At 37.6% G+C, this 23,588-nt stretch overlaps 1 non-coding gene across 1 annotated transcript; it reads left to right on the top strand.

Moving 5' to 3' along the window:
* The first annotated feature begins 15,337 nt into the window (after window positions 1-15,337).
* On the top strand, window positions 15,338-15,443 carry LOC118344936. Its single transcript, XR_004798664.1, has one exon. It is a non-coding gene; the product is annotated as a small nucleolar RNA R71 (small nucleolar RNA).
* Window positions 15,444-23,588: the final 8,145 nt, after the last annotated feature.

The following is a 23,588-nucleotide window of genomic DNA, read 5'->3' as shown; positions in this document are numbered from 1 at the left end:
TTCTAGGCTGACCTTTTAGGATACTGAATCCTTGCTTAAAAGAAATCTCTATTCAAAGAATTATCCACAACGTGTATATATATCTTCCATTCTTAACTCTCTTTCTCTCAAATCATATCAATTTGTACTGGAGTTCTTCCACAAGGTAGGTCAAGTCGTACCAGCATACTCTCTAAATCTAAAACTTCAAGTATTCATGCAGTTCATTTTGGAAGAATATAAATCCGTACACAACTGAAATCACATTCTCTATTTCCTCAAGGAATTCCATCTGTCTTGGACTAGCTTACTTCTTCATAATCAAAATGAAATGTTCCTCCTCCTAGATGGTACCTCGATAAACGATCAGCTATTAACCTTAACTCAAGACTTTCTCTCTTATGATTGACATAGCTCTTCTATTCATCATGAGCTGCCTCTTATTCTGACTCTAATCCAAAGAATTTGATCATACTGTTCACGTAAATCCTTAAGACAAGATTTTACTCCCCATATAAATATCTCCAATATAAGGGCAGTCTAGGTTTCCACAAACACGATGTTTTGCCAAAAACCATTTATTCGCGATTGGATAAAACTATTATCATAAGTGAATCCTACTAAAGCCAAAGCTTATCTCACACATTGTACTCTTCCGAACACAATTTTCATTGTAACCTTCGAATCACAACAAACTCCAAATACTTGGGATACTAATTCATCAACCTTGAATATACTTCCTCGTACTACTAAAAGGTATTCCATATCTACACTGGTATGAATGGAAATACTCTTAATAAGAAATGTTACTCTTATCACCTAGTAACAATTCAGAGTACGAACTAAACTCTCGTGCAATACCACAATCACTAAAAATAGGGCCTCGCTTGAATCAAACTGTGTACAAGTTATAAACCTCAATGATTTAACTTACCCAAAGTATCAATAATGCAATAATACCATCAATTGCAATCTAATCAACCTTAAATAAGCTTAACAATACAGAGGTCTTAGAAAAATACCAGTAACGGCGCCAACTCCTTTAGTTCCTGGGGCGTCAGCATCTGCGTCTCTAGAAGTACCTGCATACACTTAAGCTAGTACTGGAGGTCGTGGCTTTGGTTTGGAATCTCCAATGGGAACAGTCCCATTTCTCTGGCCTCTTTTAGGACAATTTCTGATCAAGTGCTCAAGTTGGCCACATCTGAAACAGAGTCCTTGGGTAAGTTTGCACTTGCCTCCATGATTCTTTCCGGACATCCCACATATTGGGTACGTGGTCAGTATTGAGCTACCAGTCTCGATGCCTTCTCCCTTATCTGGTCCAGTAGACATCTTCTTCATTTCTAGATTTTCTTCAGTAGCATACAATGAAGTTCTCTTTCGCTCGGTATTGGTCTGGATAGCTAGACCTCTCTGCTCAGCCTCTGCTATCGCGGCCACGTTTACCAACTCTTGGTAATTCTTTATTCTTAGGCAAGCTACTTGGCTATGGATCCATGGCTGAAGTCCAGCTTGAAACTTTCGTGCCTGCATCTTTTGAGTAGAAATCAAGTGTGGTGCAAACCTTCCTAACACCATAAACTTAGCAGCGTACTGCTCTACGGTCAAACTACCTTGAGTTAAAGTCACGAACTCCTGCGCCTTTAGCTGTTTGATAGAATCTGGGAAGAATCCGTTGTTAACTCTTCCTTAAATCTCTCCCAAGACAATGCATCCAAACTTCCTAGTTCCCTAACTAGAAGTTGCCTTTGTGTATCCTACCATATTCCAGCTTCTCCTTAGAATAGGTATACAACATATAGAACCTTCTGGTCCTCAGTACATCCACAGATCTCGTCTGTCCTTTTGAGATCCATAATCCATTTCTCGGCTTTTAGTGGCTCTTCATTACCAGAAAAAATTTGGATAACAATGGATCAAGAACTTCTCACACAGACAATCCCTGACTTCGAGTCTGGGTACATGTGCTTGCTGATGTTGCTGTTGTCTAAGCATGTCAGTCAGCAAACGTACGACTTCAGCTAATCCTCCATCCATCGGGGAATTCTGATTATCCTAATTTGTAACTCCCTCAGGGTTTTGAGGTATCCTACCTCGAGTCATGTCACTTCCTAAATCACACGAGTACATGTGCTACAGCCACATACTATCTCTTATACTTCAAGAAATTCAAGCCTAGTAAAGACTAAAATTTCAAGCCTAATATTTGGTGCATTTCCTAAGGACATGTGGATTTAAACCCAGAGACGTATTGCTCTGATACCACCCTGTGACGCCCCCAAATTCCGCTTGGGATCGGACGGACATTTGAAGTGTCGAGACATGCAACACAAGGTTACCTGCCCCCGTTCATGACATATAAGATGCAATATTCCTAACATGCATCTAGGATTATGCAATATTCGCAGCGGATAATTTTTTTTTTTTTTCTTCAACAATACTATGCACCAAACTGAAATATCCCAAATACTTAAAACATTCTTCATACATAATGACATACTCAAAAACTGATATCACAACACTAGTCCGAAAAGGTTGTGATCAAAAGAGTGATGGAGATTGAACTCTACAAATACAAGTAGTAATCTGAGGTAACTACTGTATTAACACCTACATCGCATCGTCGCTTAGTCGACCGTTTCCAGTTGGTCGATTCCCGATTCTCCTTCAGATCCTGTAACAAAATCTACCATTCGGGGGGAATGGTAGTTGGGACTACCACAGTGAGATTTGATTACAAATCTCAGCAAGTTAACAGGAAACTTCCACACAGGTTAATGATGCATGCATGGCAGTAAAAGCATGAATGCATAATCAAATCATAAGTAATCATAGCATAACTTGACATACAACATAACATAACTGGCATAACTTAAACTGAAACTGAAGCTTAGCATGAACGTGACTTGAAACATAGCATGAACGTGAACTTGAAATATAACATGGACTTGAAACATAACATGAACGTGAACATGCATAATTTGAACATGAACTTGAACTTGAGCATGACATAACATAAATGTGAACTTGGAACATAACGTAAACGTGAACATAACATAACATGAACTTGAAATATATTCTTGTCTCATGGGATTACCATGATTGCGTGAACGTAAACTTGAACGTAACATAACGTGAAACATGACTTGAACTTGGAATCTTATTCAATAGTCTTAATCATTAACATGACCATATGGGTGCTACACAGGTCCCCTTGAGCCGTGTGTCCCTGCCGATTACCGCATCACATCACAGGTTTCTATACCAGCTGTGAGTGCGTTAATACGTACTCCACAGTTGTTGTGGCCCCACGTATTCTACGTGTCACAATTGCTGTGTCTCACGTAGTGTATGCTCCACAGTTGTTGTGGCCCCATACTTCATGCTCCACAGTTGTTGTGGCCCCATGACTTATCTGTTTGTGCCACACTTGCTGTGGACACACATAACATAATGTGTGGCACCATCGGCGTTAGTGCCTGGCGCGCTCCGGTGACCAGCTAATTAGACCCCATTCGCAACCTGTTGACTGTACTTCGTCAACCCAGGGAATTTCACACCTATTTAGACACTCCAGCGTGAACAAAGGAGTTCCACTAGGATATTACCCCATCCTAGCGCTTAGGGTCGTGATTGACATGAATGACTTAACTGGCAGACATGACATTTCGTAACGTGACGTAACATGAACGTGACATAAAAGATAGAAATCTTGACGTAACATAACGTGACATGAACGTAGGACGACATGCATGACATACTTCGAGACATAAATGTAACAGAGAACATTTCATAACATGTCATACATGTAACATGCAACATTTCGTAACATGGCATACCATATAACAGACAACATTTCTTAACATGGCGTAACATGTGACAATGAATATTACATGACAAGAAATACATGTAACAGATGGCATACTTAACTTAACATGACATACTTGCAATGTATAGCATGTATAGCAATACGTGAGAGAATATCTTGTGTAACAGATGAATAATTCATGACAGAATAAATTCTGTGTAACAGATAAATATGTAATGACTTGGCACGGCACATATGATAACATGCATACATACAATTTAGTTCCCTTACTTATCACACATACACATTAAATTGATAGTAAGTTAAAAGCTAACTTACCTCGATCTTCGCGCTTCGAGGCAAAACTCAAGTGCGATCACGGGAAACTGAAAGTAGTGATTTCTAAAAATTAGAACTTAATCACTGACAATTAGGAATATGGAAAAATATCAACTTAGAGTAAAATTACCATTTTACCCTCTACATGTGGGAAAATGACCATTTTACCCCTAACATAAGGATTTTGCATCCTAACTCCATAAATCACCAAAATTTACATACCTTATGTAAATTTTGTCCTAAGCTCAAAAATCAATTCAGAAAAATTTAAAACTAAACACAATCATCAAAACTCTATATGGCCGAAGCTTACAAGGCTATTTCTTTGCTTTTTGTTGTAATTCTTTCAAATCTCGAAACTCATGATTAAACCAAAATTTTTCTTCTACCACACTCATAACATATTCTTAAGAACAATCATGTTTTGAATCATGAACAAAAGTCATCAAAATCACTAAAACCATACTTGAAACTTTTTGGTTTCTCTTCAAAGTTCAAAACAGAATTTTGTTTCTAACTTGTTTTGATCAACCTCTTGATCCATGACTTATAAAGAAGTGATCTTCAAACCAAAACATCACATGGTTCAAAAAGGTGTCCTAAAACAGATCCAAGCTTCAAACTCAAGATCACATGGGTAAACATCAACCAAAACATAAATTTAGCCAAGAACATCATCACTTTGGCCTAACCGAATATCTCCTTACATAAAATTTCATATGTTCGAAACTAACTTCAAATATCTTCAAAATAATATTCTAACATGTATATAAGATGCTTAGGATCCTCCAATAAAAATATCAAAGCCATTGGAATAAGATTAAACCATAAAAGATTTAAACTTTCTCAAAACAGAAACTGTTTTTCCTCTTCCAGTTTCTAAGTTTCTAGACCTAAGAAAATATTTCACCAAAACTTTTAATCATGCAACAAATCCTCAACCAATAATCATATACACATGTTAACAGTACTCCATAAAAATTTCGGACCAAGATCTATTCATTAGCTTGGTCAAAAACTCCAAAATATAACACACTCTCCAGTTTATCGCCCAGAATGACCTTTCCGGGGTCTAAACAACTTTTGACCAATCAAATGTTCTCCAAATGGAAAGAATAAGTTATCCACGTAAACTAGACTCCAAAAGAAAGAACTTTCATGAAGGAATCTTGGCGAGAAAACACTTACAAAATCTTCGAAATAGGCGTTCAAAAGAGGGATGAAAAACTGTCCGAGAGTGTCTTTTGTGTTCTATGAAGGAAAAGTGTAAAGGAGAGCTGCTTTTCGTGGGAAGTGGACTGAAGAGCTTCTTACACAAGCTATGTAAAGTGATATGACTGAATGAATGGTTGAGTGTTGGCCTTTTCTTCTCATAAAAATCAGACCAAGATCTTTTCTCAAGGTGGAGTGTGAGAGTGAAAGAGTGAGGTGGCCCTTTTGCTTTGTCTTTCTAGAAACTTCTAGGACCTTCTTGTACAGATCTGGCCAGCCAAGTGGGGGTACAAAACTTAGCCATGAAGCAATCCTATGGTGACCAAATTCGTGGGCCTTAAAGGGCCTAAACCGAATGGGCCTAAAATTTGGGGTTTAAAGAGGGTTTGGGTTGCTATCAAGCCCAAATCCAATATCACTTGGTCCAATCAATTTTTCAAGGTTAACAAGGTTGGATAATGATGTTCTAACACAAATTTGAAGGATTAATAGCATGTGGAAGTGATTTAATCAAGTGATTAAACACAATACTAGAAATCGGATTAGAAAGGGTTTAGAGGCCAACTTTAGGGTTTTGGGGAAACCGTTTAGGGTTTTGATTTCAACAAAGCTTTTAGGCTTTCAATTGGATTCCCACCATTTAGGGTTTCACTAGGATTGAAAACCTCTTTGATCTGGCACAATTTGGTTGAGCAGATGAAACAACGTTTTGCTTAAGTGGCATAATCTCACACCTTGATTCCTTCAAATCCAACAAACATCCCTCATGGTGCCAAGTGTCTAATATTATTCACTAAGTGTGGCTAAGATCTTGCCAAGTGTCCAAATAAAACTTCTCTAATCCAATTTGGACATTCCACACTGTGATTTCGAAACACTGCAATAGGTGCGCTTACCGAGGTTACTATTCACTTCGAAAAAGTGAATCATAAACTTAACACTAAAAATTCCTAAATATTCATATTAACCTACAGTGAAAATATTATACCGAAATTCAACCTCGATGTGCCCCTAAAAATAATTTCACAATTCTCAACAGACGTTTCGTCCGGAATTATGAAAATAGGCTATTGTGCCATAAAATCCTAAATAATCCACCGAGTCTAATGGCGTAGACCATAATGCATTCTGACACTTCTAACCACCTCAAATAAATAAAACTCATATTTCTAGCAGCATAGTGAGTGATAACACTGACTATGTTGACAGACTAAAACCTATGCAATAGGTCGATTCGTAAAAACTTATGGGGTTTTCACGAGAGTCCTAAAGTCAAAAGAAATTCCGCCAATGAATTTCTAGCGGGCTGTTACAGTAGCCCTCTACTTTTTTTTAAGGAAGCTAACATGGCTTTATTGCTGCCCTCTAGGCTTAGAGGCTGGCATTGAAGCCTTGAAGGACATATTTCCTTTACTTTCTCCACAAACTTCACAGATGAGTTGGCAAAGTCCCAAACTATAGGGCCCAAGGTGGCCAACCAATTTACCCCAAGAGCCTAGTCATTACCCACCCAATTTAAGAATGTAAAAAGAAGGGGTAAACCTATTACCTTGAATCTTGGCATTCACTGCCTCAACCTTCACTTTTCACCACTTCTCCATTCGCCCCTCTTACAGTCAACTGAGTAGAGGGATCCACTTTTAGCTTAGTTTTCTTAGCCACCGCTAGATCTAAAAAACTGTGTGCGCTTCCCGAGTCGACTAAAGTCACCACAGGCTCTCCTGAAATTGCCCAACAAGCCGCATGGTGGTTGAGTTGGGAGTCCTAGCCAATGCATTCAAGGAAATTTCTGGATCTGCTGCCACAGGCTCTAGTACCTTGCTATCATCTTCTTGGCTGATATCCTCACTAGTTTCCAGCAATCCCTTTCCTCTTTCACCATCACAACCTTGTAATAAATAAAGTTTGGGTGTCTTGCAAATGTGGGTTGGATTCCACTTTTCATCATAGTGGTAACAAAGGCCTTTCCTCCTTTTTTCATCCATTTGAGTTGACCAGACTTTTCTTGCTAGAACTATGGCTTAACCCATCTACTAGGCCCATCTTGCCCTCCCTGGAGTACACTGGCCGAGGTAGGTGAGGTGCCTTTCTCCCCTACTAGTTTGCTAGATTTCTTAGTGCTTATTAAAAACTCTTCTTGGATTTTTGCCAACCCAAATGCAGCTTTTAGACTTACTGGGTTGAACATTGTATGGGTTGGCGAATCTCATTTTTAAGCCCACTAATGAAACAACTGAGCTTGTGGTTCTTAGGCAACCCTTTCAGTCTGTTAGAGAGGGCCTAGAACTGGGTCTTGTATGTTGCTAGTGTGGAAGTTTGCTTCAAGTGTGTCAAGGCCTCCATCGAGTTGTCGTAAACTGTACAACCAAATTGAAGCTGGAGGGCATGGGTGAAAGTCTCCAATGTATCGAATGGCTGTTTTCCCATGCATCCTGGTACCAGATAAGTGCTTCACCTTGCATATGATATGAAGCCATGAGTAAACGATGGCCTGGTTGTGTTTGATGATAGCTGAATTATTGATTGACTTTGAATACCCAACCTGTTGGGTTATCACCACTAAAATGTGGGAATTTTAATATAACCCCTCTATTGTTTGTTCTTCTACGGTTAGGGATATCCCCATCACGCTTAAGGTGTTGTTCTCTATTGCTACCTGCTGTTGATTCTCAAAGAACATTAGGACCATATATGTGATGTTAGCTATTTGGCCCTTCAGATCTTGGATCTCCTCCTGCATTGCTATTTGGCGATGGTTTTCTTGTTATTGTTTTGATATGGTGCTATCAACCATGGTGTTTGGGTAGGGTGCTTGGATCGGTAGCTCTAGGATACCACTTGTTATGGATCTCACTAGTTCCTCACTTGCTCATAGTGTAGTGGTAGTAATGGTAGAAGAATCAGAGAATGAAGATGATAAAGGCCACTTTATTCATACGTATGGGTGTATTCAAGGTCACCCAAATTCCTCCATAAAAGTTCTTACAATTCAAAAGATTCCAGAATGATCTCCAACAACCCCTCAGACGTGGGTTTTAACAGTTCTAAGGACAATTACTAAAATGACCCTGTGCTATAACAGACTGGATATGTAAATGAAACTACATCATTTAATACTAAAAGAACTAGATTACCAATTAATTGAAACTGTGCCATTTAGTGGAGTGGTCAAAACGCAACTGTTTCCTCTTCTACAAGCAAGAGACGTTGTTTCCCTCCCCTTCACCAAACGATGTCGTTTGGCTACTGATAAAGCTTTACTCCCTCGATACCTCTCCTTTCTTCTACATTCTTCTACTTCTCTCAAGTCCATCGCCCCCATCAGAACTTCAAGCTCCCTCCTTTCGTCTCCATTGATCCCCCACTTGGAAGCCTCCTAACACTACTTTGCACTACCTGACCTGACTGAAGCGGCCCAACAATAGGAGGGAAACTAATCACAGTTCTCGGTCGTGGCAAGTAAAAACTCTCTTTGGAAATCACAATGGAGGCAGATGCAAGCTATTGTACAGTGTTATATAGCCCAACAAACAAAGCATAGGGCCCAATCATGTCGGATGTTCGCATAAAAATATCTGCTAGTGCACAGAATCGTAATGAGTAGTAAAGTATTTTAAAGAATACAGATATCGAATCCACATGGAATAATTATGCTATTGAATATTAAAATTGATTGAATTAATTACTATTTGGAAAACCAAAATTTGAGGAATAGATTATCTAAATTAAACTGAAGAAAATAGCATTACAATAAAGATTTTAAAGATAATAAGAATAGATCTAGAGCGTTTGATTTCACCTAGCAAATCCCACACAATTTATTCTTCCTTGTTATAAAATTCCAATTATCCTAAGTTGATAATAAAAATCCCTCAACTATTCAATATTTTCTCTCGAATAATACCAAAAATATCTCCAACTAATAACTCCATATCTTTAGGTGAATTTAACTAATTGGAGACTGATTAAGTTCTTTGGATTTTTCTAGAAAATCACACTAATCGCGGTAAAGTATCTCTACTTTCGCTCAACTAATGGTACTTAATCCTAGAGCTTTAATCACAAATCACCTCTCGGTCTTATTGTAATTCAATAGATCGAACAATAAATAGCTATTAAATTGTAAGCATTAAGAACAGAGAATAAATACTTAGTCATGGAAATACTAAAATTAAAATAACTTTGAATATAAATTGTGTGTACAATGCTAGACTACATCAAAACTCTAAAAAATAAAATTAGTTCATAATGAAATTGAAAATAAAAATAATAAAACTAGTGTTCTTCGTTAGAGTCGATTGATGAAGCATGCGGCTCTCGCCTCTGCCCTCTAGATTTGCCTTCTTGAAAGAAACTTAAATGATAAACTCTGGACTATTGAAATCTAAAACTCAGACTCTCCTTTTTATTGATCCCACAAGATGAGATTAAATAGATGTCAAAACTCAAATCCATAAACAAGATAAATGCGACTACAATTTAGCTTAAAGATCCAAAAAATAGTTTCTAAAGATAAATGTTAACATAAAAAAAATATCCCAAGAACAACGGAATTATCTAAAATGGAAGGTTCAGTAATAAGTAGCTTGATTTACAAAGTTTGAGAGGATTTGGTGGTCAGCAGATTGATTGCGGAAAGTTGAAGGGTCCCACCAGGTAGATGCCATGTGTGCTGAATATAACTGGTCTCCTTGCCCAATGGCCAAGATGTAAGGTTCCTGACCGAGATGAAAGATTCCTCTTGCCAACCTACCGAGCAGTAAAGCTACTCACCTTTGCTAGTTGTTGCCCACGATGTTGTTTAGGTTAGTCACTTAAGTTGGTCGTTTAGACTAGTTGCCCAATCTAGTCGCCCAGAGCCTTGCGACAAGTCTTCTCGCCCAGAAGGTAAAATATCTCCTTATCGCCTAACTCTTGTCACGAATTCTGGTCGCACCTTCAGGTAGTGCCTTCTGGTCGCGAGTCTCCTGGCCTAAATCTCCTCGGCTTTCTTTAGATCCCGCTGCCTCTCATTGATCTAGATCCGTAGTCTCTTCTTTTGTACCAAAATGCTCCCCTTTCGCACTAAATCTTCTCATTTCTGCAAATCCAAGAAAATAAAGAAAAATATATAGAAATAAAATAAAATCAATAGTATTGAAGGAAAAATGACACTTTTCATAAATAAAAGAGTAATAAAAATCACATAAAAATCATACTATCTGACATTGGATAAATAATCTCGGCATCTAAAAGCTTCAATACCTTTTTATGCACCACTTCTTGCATTGATGGATTCAATCTCCTCTGGGGTTGGAAGATCGGTTTAAAACTATCCTCCATTAAAATCTTGTGCATGCGAATTGAAGGACTAATTCCTTTGATGTCCGAGATGGTCCAACCCAAGGCATTTTGTGTTCCAGTAAGACTCCAACAACTTCTCTTCCTTTACATCACTCAAGGAATTATTAATAATAACTGGAAAAGTATAGTCTTGGCCTAAGAAAGAGTACCTTAAATTTGATAGAAGCAGTTTGAGTTCAAGCTTGGGTGGTTCCTTACTTGGAGATGTCGGCCAAGATGAGTTTAGCTCTTCTATTTTTGGTTTTATTGAAGGAGAAATGGATGTTGTGGCTTCCAAATATCGCTGACACTCCCTAACCTCTTCATCTTCAGATTCAATAGATGTAGAGTGAGTAAGACATACCTCAAGTGGTAGGTTTGGAAATTCAGCTCCATAAGTCTCATCGGCCATGACCACGTCTTGGTTGCTTATTTAAAACAAGAATGTACCTCGGAGGGAAATTTCGTAGATTTAAATACGTCAAAAGTGACTTGCTCCTCACCGACCCTCAAAATGAGTTTCCCTCGCTAGACATCAATTAAGGTTCTCCCCATCACAAGGAAAGGTCGGCCCAGTATCAAAGGGATCTCCTCGTCCTCCTCCATATCGAGTACAATGAAGTCGGCCGGGAAGATGAACTTATCAACTTTCACCAGTACGTCCTCAATGAGTCCTCTCGGGTATTTAATATATTTGTCCGCCAACTGTAGAAAGATGGTGGATGACTTTTCTTTTGTAAAATTGCACTGCTCTCCTCAGTCAGCATTACAGTCTCATGCTCCTCCAACTTCCGCTTGTTTGATAACATATCCTTAAAAAAACTTGCATATTTAGGCATTTGTTCTAAACCTTCTATGAGAGGAATATTAATATGCAGTTGCTTAAATATATTTAGAAATTTAGAGAACTGATTATCAATCTCATTTTTTCTTAATCTTTGCAAAAAATGAATTGGTGGATCATAAATTTTGCAACCCCTTTATTCTCTTTAATCTTCTTAGCTTGCTGGTTGGTCGCATCCTGCTTTGCTTCTTTCACCTTGGACTCAGGTTCCTTCATCTCAGACTCCATGTTTTTGGCAACTTCTACATCTCACTCGGTATTTAATGTTTGCGGCTGGTCATATGTTCACCCTCTCGGTCAGTAAAGTCCCTTCTATCCTCTCGGTAAGCATGTGTGAGAGCTGATCGATTTGTTCCTCAAGATTGCGGATTGAAGCCAAGTTGTTTTGCATGTACTGCATAATCATATCTTCAAGTGTTGGCTTCTTCTCTTACTGTGGATACTGTTGAGGTGGTCTAACTGGCACTTGGTTATTGCTCCATGAAAAGTTGGGTGATTTCACCATCTGGGATTGAATGTGTTTAAATAAGGATTGTTTTGACGTTGGAAATTGGACACGTAATGGGCTTCTTCATAAATTGATGGGCAAAATGATTCCCCACTTGACAATCTACACTTGAATGATTTCCTATGCAATGATCACAAACAACATTAGTTTGAATAGCATTAACGTTCATTTGACCTAATTGTTTGGATAGGTTTGCCAACTGGGCCACAATTACAGACATAGAGTCAAACTCAACGACGATGGCCACCTTCTTTGGCATTGCTCTCTCTGCGGCCCACTAATAGTTGTTAGATGCCAACTCTTCCAAAAGTTCATATGCGACTTCATGGGTCTTACTCATTAATGCTCCTCTTGCAGCTGCATCAACCATAGATAGATTTGTTGGTCCCAAACCATTGTAAAATGTATGTACTTGAAGCCAGTGTAACGCCCCGTCCCCAAGGGTCCGGAGAGTTAACTCTTGTTACTTGATAATCAACTCCAACACTGTTAATATACTTCCAAAAACTCTAAATCAAAACGTAAACACTTCAAATTTAATTAACTACACAAACTCATATATCAAATCCTCAATACAGTAACCCCAAAAATATCAACTTCTCTACATGTCACTTAAACTCATATTTCAACAATATAATTAACAAAATTCACCAATACCCATCGTAAACTTTCGGTTCTTAATCCACTATTCTTAAGGCATCTCACCTAATGCTTCATAGTCTTGATCCTCAACTGAAAAATCCAAAATCATCTGAAAATATTGTGAAGATAAAGGGGGTGAGTTATCAACAACTCAGTAAGTAGAGGACATATGCCAGCGTGGAAACGTGAGCATACAATATGCAGAACAAAACATGTTTTTAAAAGTAACAGAACGATGGTTTTAAGACAAGTAAAACCCATAGTACTTTGGCACAACAAAACCTGAGCATCATTTTCACATCAAAACAAAGCATCTCACAGAGCAGAGACCATGTTTCACCCCTGTGTTAGGGTTGTGCAAACCACAGTGGCCAAACTGGGCAGAGACAAAGGTGAAATCTTTCTCTTATTCTTCTCGGAGCTTCGAGTGTGCACACAAGAAAGACCACAATAAAACCACTTTGTTTCCAAAGTGGGTGCACTCAGAGACAGAGAAGTTGGTACCAATCTAAACAGAGCAGAGCATAACAGAGCAGAGCAGAGACAGAGTCAGATACAAAATTAGTACACCATGCCAACGGTTTTCAGATGCCATATCAAAACAAAACATAGTACCAAAACATAACCAGGTCATTCTTACATACTGAAAACACAAGTCGAAGCGTCTTTCTAAATAAATGCACAATTTTCAGAATTATCAAATATCGCTCTTTTTCAGATTTTAGAGACATCATAACAAAATTTAGCTCATGTCTACACAATGCATGTCGAAAAATATTTTCCATTTTTCATACAGATTTCATGAGTATTGCAAATAAGTGACTGATGTTAGTTTTTTTTTTTTTTTTTTTTTCAAGTTTTCATTTCATGACAAAATATGTAAAGTTTTCAGAAAGTCAACCTCAATCTCAATAATTCGTGTAAAGCCTAGCATAGGAACACCGCTTATTTGGACTCCTTAGTCTTTCAAAAAAATTCCTCAACAATGCCGAACAAATATTAATCGTCACCTATAAAAATTACATAATTCCCGTAAATTTCCAATGAACTACGTATTTCGATATTTAAACCTAACATGCTAAAAGAACCTACTTTAAATCCTCAAAACCTAAAATTCTCATAATTCCTAAAATACCATCATTTTCTAAAACCATCAATATCCACTTAAATCGAATTCGTACCGAATAAGAAATTTAATCGAACAAGTATTAAGATAATTACAAGACTCAATAAAAAATAATATTTAAAATATCTAAAATACCAACAACGTATTATAAATTAATAGAATACTATGACTACTTCAAAAATCTTATAAAATATGTCGTGAAAAACTTATCTCTTAAAAATAGGTTTACTTCCTTTAGTTAACAATATTATTAAAATATTATCTACACAAAATAATATTTTATGAGACTTAAAACAAAATCCATTTAAACATAACCCAAAAAGACCTCTGATCTGAAAACATATATATGGGAAAATACACTAAGGGTAAACTGGTATTAGCGCTCAACTATTAAGTTAACAATTTCCATATATAACATATATATGTATATAAATATTATGTACGTATATAACTTATAGGAACAAATCTAGATGAACAAACACACGAGAATTACACCAAGCATGCAGTGGCAGGGGCTTACCCAAGGGAAACCGAGGCACGCGTGGAGGGGTAAGGCGTGAAGGGGTTGGCGGCGTGCGGTGGCTCTCCCGAGATGTGGTGGTGGTGGTTTCTAGTTGTGGGAGTACCCTATTTTTAGAGCAGTAGAACAAAGTGTTACCTTTATTTTTCTTTTCCATGGCTGGGCGACGGTGGCATAGGGCTGTTCTGTAACTACTGCCGCTCGGTGATGCAGAAACAGAGGTGGTACCAAACGGCTGAGCAGGTTGGGACCGTGACTGACTAGGTGGTGGCTTTGCATTGCTTACAGTGGGGGAGAATGAGGGTTGGGTGCTCTGTTTCGGGAAACAAGAATAGGGGATTCACATGGCCTGAGTTGGGTGGTTTGGTTTCGTGTAGTGGGTGACTCGTTGGGCTTCCGTGGTGGCGAGGATGTGGCCATGGAGTTGGACGGCAGCTTGGTGTTCAAGGCTAGGCAGCCCAAGGCTGGCGGTTGGATGTGAAGGTGCTGAGGGAGTTAAAGTGGTGTGGAGGTGCAGGTAAGACAGTTTGCGGCAGTCCTATTCCTAGAGTTTTGACATGCAGGAAGTATAAATGTATGCGTGTACAGATGATTGAAAAATAAGAGGAAATGCAAAGCAGAGACAAGAAAGAAAAGGGGTATGGTGCAACAGTAGAGGAAAAAAAATATGAAGCCCTAGGTCTTCTTGCCAAAACGGTGACGTTTTATCACAAGGGGCTGGGCTCCCTCACTCACACGGGCTGGGCCCGTTACTCACACTCTCCAATTGACCCATTAATTCACTTACATAATAATAATAAAATAATTAAAGTCCAACAATAAAATAAATTAAAGCAAAGAGTAATTTATATGCAAACAATAATTAACATCAAGAAAGCACGTCAAAATAAATTTCACAACTTAAAAATTATAAAATAAATCCAACGAGAAATCTGATAAATTTAAAACAAGAGAACCAATATTTAAATTAGTAAAAAAAAATCATTCAATTAAAAAAAATAAACTAAAATACGGGGTATCACAGCCAGGCTGGGAGGTCATGATGTGGACACTTGCGCAACAGATCCTTGTATCTCTCCCATGCCTCATATAATGAATCACCCTCAAATTGGTGAAGGTAGTGATATCATTCCTTAATTTCGCTGTCTTGGTCGGAGAGAAATATTTTGCTAATAATTTTTGTGCCAACTCCTCCTAGGTGGTGATGATGCCGGGCGGCAAAGAATTCAACCAAACTTTTGCTTTTTCCTAAGTGAGAAAGGAAAATGTCTCAATTGAATCGCATCATCTGTCACTCCGTTGTGTTTAAAAGTATCACAAATTTCTAGAAAATTTACAATATGGACATTAGGATCCTCTTGTGATAGCCCCCAAACTGGATGGTTTGTTGAATCATTTGAATGATGGCCGGCTTGATCTCGAAGTTATTGACTTGTATAGCTGGCTGCCTTAACTAGATCTCACCCCATTGACAGAGGGCATAACATAGTCTCTTAATGCCTTGTGCTCTTGGTCGGTCATATTAAATTTAGATGTGGCGACCTCTTTCTTTTTCTCTGTATTAATCCGACATAAGGTTCTTTTAATCTCTGGATCGAAAAGTGTATGCTCTAATGATTTAGATCGGGACATACACTTCTAATTCCTGAAAAGAAAAACCAAATTGAGATCTAATTTAAACCAATAAAATAAAATCCAAAGTAGAAAAAATCTAGCCAGTATCAATATCAATAATAAATAACTATTCCCAGGCAACAGCACCAAAAACTTGTTCGCATAAAAATATCTACAAGTGCACAAAATCGTAACAAGTAATAAAGTGTTTTAAAGAAAACGAATATCGAATCCACATGGAATAATTATGCTATTTAGTATTGAAATTGACTAAATTAATTACTATTTGGAAAACTAAAATTTGAAGAATAGATTATCTAAATTAAACTGAAGAAAATAACATTAAAATTAAGATTTTAAAGATAATAAGAATATATCTAGAGGATTTGATTTCACCTAGCAAATCCCACACAATTTATTCTTCATTGTTATAGAATTCCAATTATCCCAAATTGATGATAAAAATCCCTTAACTATTCAATATTTTCTCTTGAACAATAACAAAAATATCTCCAACTAATAACTCTATATCTCTATGTGAATTTAACTAATTGGAGACTCATTAAGTTCTTTGGATTTTTCTTGAAAATCACACTAATCGTGGTAAATTATCTCTACTTTTGCTCAACTAATGGTGCTTAATCCTAGAGTTTTAATCACAAATCACCTCTCGGTCTCATTGCGATTCATTAGATTGAACAATAATTAGCTAGAAAATTACAAACAAGAACAATGAATAAACACTCAATCATGGAAATATTGAAATTAAAATAACTTAGAATATAAATTGTGTGTTCAATACCAGACTATATCAAAGCTCTAGAAAATAAAATTAGTTCATAATGAAATTGAAAAGAGAAACAATAAAGCTAGTGTTCTTCATTGGAGTCGGTTGATGAAGCATGCAGCTCTCACCTCTACCTTCTAGATTCGCCTCATTGAAAGAAACTTAAATGATAAACTCTAGACTATTCAGACTCTCCTTCTTTCTATTCATCCCATAAGACGAGATTAAATAAATGTCAAAACTCAAATCCGAAAACAAGATAAATGCAGCTACAAACTAGCCTAAAGATCTGGGAAACAGTTTCTAAAGATAAATGTTAACATAAAAGAAGTTATCCGAAGAATAACAGAATTATCTAAAATGGAAGATTCCCAGCATTGATGAACTGTGTATATGGTATTCCTTAGCCATAAGTAAGGACTCATTAATAAATTTGGGTTGGGATCACTCATGGACATGTGATCACTCTGTCTTTTAAAATTTTAAAAAAAAAAAAATCTAAAATGGAAGGTTCAGTAATAAGCAGCTTCATTTACGAAGTTTGGGAGGATTTGGTGGTCAACATATTGATTACGGAACTCGGAAGGGTCCCACTGAGTAGATGTCATGTGCGTTGAATATAACTGGTCTCCTCACCCAATGACCAAGATGTAAGGTTCCTGACCAAGATGAAAGACTCCTCTCACCAACCTACCAAGCTGTAAAGCTGCTCGCCTTTGCTAGTTGTTGCCTTAGATTTCATTTAGGTTAGTCGCTTAAGTTGTTCGTTTAGACTAGTCACCCAATCTAGTTGCCCGGAGCCTTGCGCCAAGTCTTCTCACCTAGAAGGTAAAATATCTTGCTTATCGCCTAACTCTTGTCGCCAATTTTGGTCGCGAATTCTGGTCACACCTTCTGGTTGCTAATTCTGGTCGCTCCTTCTGGTCGTGAGTCTCCTCAGCTCTCTTCAGATCTCGTTGCCTCTCATTATTCTGGATCCATAGTCTCTTCTTTTGTACCAAAATGCTCTCATTTTGCACTAAATTTTTTCATTACTTCAAATCCAAGAAAATAAAGAAAAATATATGGAAATAAAATTAAATCAATAGTATTGAAGGAAAAATGACACTTTTCATAAATAAAAGAGTAATAAAAATCACAAAAAAATCATACTTATCATCGGACAACCCAACTAAATGAGCCCAGCATTCAATTCTTCAACTTGATCACGGACAACCTGGTTTTTAGTAATAAAACCGATCAGAGCAGCAAACACTTAAGCCTAGTTTGCTACCTATTTAGCAGAGCAATTAAACAAAGCCCAAATGAAAGTTCTTTCGCACCTCCACACTCAATCTCACTTTCCTAAAAGGCTTAGCTCACACTAGATTATAGAAGATATTCAGCCCACTAAAGGAAAACATAAAACAATGCTACATATGGATGACTCGACAAGTTTAACACCAAGGGAGATAGCTAACAGTGTTACAAAGGAATCAACATTAGCTTTTATGTTACTAGAGATGAAGTCTAGCTCAACTGGGAAGACAAAAAAATTGCAAGAGAAAGTACGATCATCTCCCTACCAAATGGCCCCAGCACTCCCATCTGGAAAATCCAAAAAAGCTTATGAGGCGAGCTCAAATACGCCTCCCCTAGCTACATGAAGACACTGGTTTGGAATTGTCAAGGACTCGCCCACTCCAAAGTAATCAGATCTTTACGGGCCAATATTAGGAAATATAATCTGAATACTACTTTTTGTCAGAAACCATGGTGTTAGAAGAACACACCTTACCTGTTGTGAATAGCTTAGGGTTCCACCATTTTGTACATTTTCCAGCCCCAGAAAAAAATGGGGCTTACTACTTATGTGGCGTCTGGGTGTATAAGTAGAACCTGTTAATATTAATATGAATGCAATATTTGTTTAAATTTACTCTGACCCTTCATATGTGCCTTCGTTAATTACATATGTATATGCCCTAGCACAATGACTATAGGACTGTTCATCCGGGTTCTGGAACGGGGTACTCGAGTATACTCGGCCCAGAACCCGGGTTAGCCAAGGTTCTGACCCGGGCTGGAATCCGGATGAAACTGGATTTTTGCAACTCGAAAATCTGGGTTTCGGGTTGTGCCCTTTTTTTTTTTTTTTTTAACAAAAGCCTATGGTTAAATTTTTTTTTTTTTAAAAAGTAATGTTAATAATCATAATTATTATTATTATTTATCTAAAAGCCTTTATTTCAAGAAATCATGTTGAAAAACATAATAGCATTGAACATTGTCCATAATAATAAAAATATAACAAAACAGAAAATTAAATTTTATGTAAAAAATAAGTAAAGCTAGAAACTAATTACCTTTTTAACTAAATGCATGTAAAAGAAAATATATACATATTCATCATGTAAAATGCATGCAACACAATGCAATTTACTCCATATTATATTATTTGGTATTTATACATTACATTTTTTTAAGGAAGAGCCGGAAGCCACCCACATAGCAGTCTCGTCCCAAGTTTATTAATAGCCCTCACTTATAGCGGAAGAATACCGTGATAACAAACAAAGCACATTGGGATTTATAGAAAATACAAAATAAAATAAAAATCTCAAGTACCAAAAAAACAACCAAAGCTAAAGATAACGAAACAAAATCCACAAAACATCTAATAGGCCTACAATCAATCTAAACAGGCCTATAAAAAGGACAAAAGAACCACCAAAAAAAAAACCAACCTAAAACCAAAGACTTAGTAGATTCTGATACGAGGCATGCCACTCCGATCTGTACGTAATAATTCTCTGACAAGAGAGGGAACATTGCTTTGTGCATTCCAGTAACAATTGCAACCGCTACTCCCTAATCTGGCAAGAAAGTCAGCTAACTTATTACCTTCCCTATAGACATGTTGAACACAAAATTGCATACCCCTGAGCAAACTTTCTATGTCATCCCAATAGTCTTCCAAGTACCAAAGACTACACCTCCCATTATGCAACCAATTAACAACCAACAAAGAATCCAATTCAATGACAATATTATTAAGACCCAACTCCTTGCATTTTTTTTATGCCTATCTGAAGTTGCATACGTTCTGCACAATTATTGGTTCCCCTACTAGTATAAATAGAAAAAGCAAAAACCAAATTCCCAAGATCATCCCTCACCAGATCACCAGCTCCCATTTCACCTAGATTATGAATTCTACTTCCATCAACATTTAACTTAAGCCAATCTTGCCTTGACTTCCTCCAGGCAATAACCATAATCTTCTCTTTATTTCCTCCTTGAACCGGTAGCTTTAACATATTCAATAAGGCAACATCACAATGAGCTAATCTTGAGGTATTTTTTATTTTAATACCCACCCAATGAATCCAATATTTGAACGAGTTCCAAAGCATATAAACCTTTTCTTTTCAAACATCCATGCGAGAATTTCAATGCCATTTCCATAAACGCCAAGTAATAATAACAGGGTTTAAGCCAATAAGACTACCAACTTGTGAGCAATTAGAAGCCCTGCGAAACCAAGCCTCCACAGTAGCTTGCCAAGATCTAGATTGTAACACCCCGACCACGAGGGTCCGGAGAGTTAACTCATATCACCTAAAAGTCATTTCCAAATAATACTTTTAAAATAAACCAGAATCTCCATAACATATTAACCTATTTGTTCAACATAAATATCCATGTTCCTACATAAGGGCACATCAGTGGTGTCTCATTGATATAGATAAACTTTTCCACAAGGACTAAAAATATCCAATACTTAACATACCAAAGCCACAAAAAATATCAACGCTACCAAAAGACTTTCCAAAAGTCATTGTACCCTTGGGTACATAGTCTTCTATGATCCACAAAATTTGCAAGTATTCCTTATTCCTGATTTCCAGCTGTTGCATCAAAATTATCTGAAACATATTATGGAGATAGGGGTGAGTTATCAACAACTCAGTAAGCAGAGAATATATACTAGTATGCAAACATGAGCATTTACAGATTTCATAATGCAGAACAAAACACTTTTTATTTTCAGAATGCAGAGTCAGAACATGTTATAAAAATATCAGAGCGAAAGTTCAAAAATATTCTTATTCAAATTCTTTTGGCATAGCATAACTGACCGCCATCGTACCAGAGCATCATATCGCATCAGAGGCCATGTTTAACCCCCGTGGTAGGGTTGTGCAAACCCCGGTAGCTAACCGAGCAGAAACAGAATGTGAATCTTCCCCTTATTTATTCTCGGAGCCCCGAGTGTGCACACAGGAAAGACCACCAGAAAACCACTTTGTTTCCAAAGTGGGTGCACCAGAAACAGAACAGTTGGTACCAACCCAAACAGAAGCCACTATTAGCACCCGTGGTAGGTCAAATAGGTCACCATCCACAAACCACATCCCAATTCAGAATGTCATGCCAAAAGTTTTCAGAATTCACATCATATCAGAATACGGAACACCTTCAGAACAGAACAGAGTTTTCAGAAAGCATATCATATCAGAGTACAGACCATCTTCATAATAGAACAGAGTTTTCAGAAATCACAAAACATTATTTTATGCACAAACTTTCATATTCGCTCTCTTTTTTAGAGTTTAGAAGCAAAATGCAAAATAGCTCATGTCTACACCAGTCATGCCAGAAAATACATTATTCTTAAACAGAATATCATGAGTAATGCAGAACAAATAACTGAGGTAGTTCAAGTATATTTTCATAACAAAACATGTTTATTTTCAAAAATCAACCTCAATCCATTTTATTTTTATGCAAATCTAGCATAGGAACCCCGCTTACCTGGAACTCTTTAGTCTTTCAAGATTCCTCAACGAAGCCGAACAAATATTAATCGTCACCTATAAAATTACGTAAATTCTGTAAATTTTCAATCAATCACGTATTTCGATAGTTGAACCTAAGAACCTATTTAAATCCTCAAAACCTAGAATTCTAATAATTCCTATAGTACCACCATTTTCTAAAACCACCAATATCCACTTAATCAAATTCGTACCGAATAAGAGATTTAATCGAGCAAGTATTTATCTAAAACCACCATTTCTTTAACTCAATAAAGAGTAATATTCAAAAATATCTATAGTACCAACAATATATTATAAATTAATAGAATACTTAGATTACTTTAAAAGTCTTATAAAATACGCCATGCAAAACTCCTCTCTTAAAAATAGGTTTACCTCTTTTTGTTAACAATATTGTTAAAATATTTTCTACACAAAAATAATGTTTTATGAGACTTAAAACCAAAACTCATTTTAACATAACAACAAAAATACATAATTAAATAAATACCCTTCATCCGAAAACACACTTCTGGAATGTAAAGGGGTAAATTTGGAAATAGAAATCAACTATCAAGTTACCACTTTATATATCTATGAATTATAATATATATGTACGTAAATCACTTATAAGAAGGAAAACAAAAACAAAAAAACTGCTACACACAAAACACGGGAATCACCCAGTGAGTGGCGGCAGCAGCACTTACCGAGAGATGGAGCCACGATGGAGGCGAGCTGGGCGGATGCAGGAACTATGGTGGTGCTGCTGGGCGCCGAGGAGAGCATGTAGTGGCGAGGCCACCTACGCTGGGCGGCGAGAGCGCAGGAGAGAGGTAGAGAGAGCTCGGAGAGTGCGAGATGAGAGGGAGAGAGAGAGAGCAACCGAGAGGGAACGCATATGGCGGAGGGTCTGGGCTCACCAATTTGCGCAGGGTGACGGGGTTGTCACGACCGGCGGTTTCCGTTGATCTTATGGTGCTTTTCGGTTCAAACAGGTGCTGGTTTTGCAGTGGCTTATGGTGGAGTTCAGTAAATGCCCTGTTTTTGGTGCAGAAAGCAGAGGCTTCTCCGTGAGGTGGGGGTGGCTCTCGGTTTCGGTTGTTTAAAACAGGGGAGTTCGTGGTGGTGTGTCCGTGCGTGTGGGATTTCAGAGAAGCAGGAAAGTGTTTCCGTTGGTGGTTTTTCAGTGGCTGGCGTCAGTTGTGCTTGGTGAAGGGTGACGACGATTCCGTGTGAGCTGGGTTGGTGATGAAAACGCAAAGAGAGCTGGCTCCGTGGGTGGCTGGGTTGTGGTTCGACGTGGAGGAAGCAAATGCTCTGATTTGAGCTGCAAGAAAAAGGTGGTTTCGGTCGTTTGTCTCTTGGTTGGGGTGGTAGTCGTGGTTCACAGTGGAGGATGAATGCTAGGAGTTCGGATGGCTGAGGGTGATGAAAAGGGGCAGTGGCACTTAATCTAGGGTTGAGAAATGCTTAATATATATAAGAGCTATAAGAGGGAAACAGATAAAACCTAAAGATGGAGAAGGGAGATACGTGCATGAAAATGGAAATTGGACGCAAACCGTGCGATGAGTCTGGACCCGCGCAATCTCATGGCTAGGCTCTGAACGAGATTAAGGCATTGCTTTTATCTAAAGTTTTGGGTCTCTAATCAACTAAAAAAATAAAATATATATATGTATAGATATAATTATCCCATAAATTTTGATGAATATCCACTTGATCCATTAAAGACTTTGAAACCTAATTATCAAACTTATAGAAAAATTATACACCGCCAAAAATATCTTAGGCTCAAACTCTCTTCTAAAAATTTTACTCGTAATCCCAAATGATTTTAACTAAAACTCAAAAATTTTTGTAAAGTCGCTTGGTTGGCCCGGGTGTTACATAGATGGGACAAACAGAATGCCGATCAAGGTGGAGCACAATCTCCATAAATCATGCGCGACGGCACCCCCATAAAGAACAGGATTAATGTCCTCATAGGCACCAACCGGACATCACTCGCACTTAGAAGCCATCAAAATTCCAACATGATGAACACATTCATCAACACTCAAACTAGAATGCATGGCT

Source organism: Juglans regia, chromosome 16 (genome assembly GCF_001411555.2).
Source record: "Juglans regia cultivar Chandler chromosome 16, Walnut 2.0, whole genome shotgun sequence".
NCBI classification, from domain to species: Eukaryota; Viridiplantae; Streptophyta; class Magnoliopsida; order Fagales; family Juglandaceae; genus Juglans; species Juglans regia.
The sequence above is the reverse complement of the archived record's forward strand: the minus strand, read 5'-3'. Positions and strand labels throughout refer to the sequence as shown.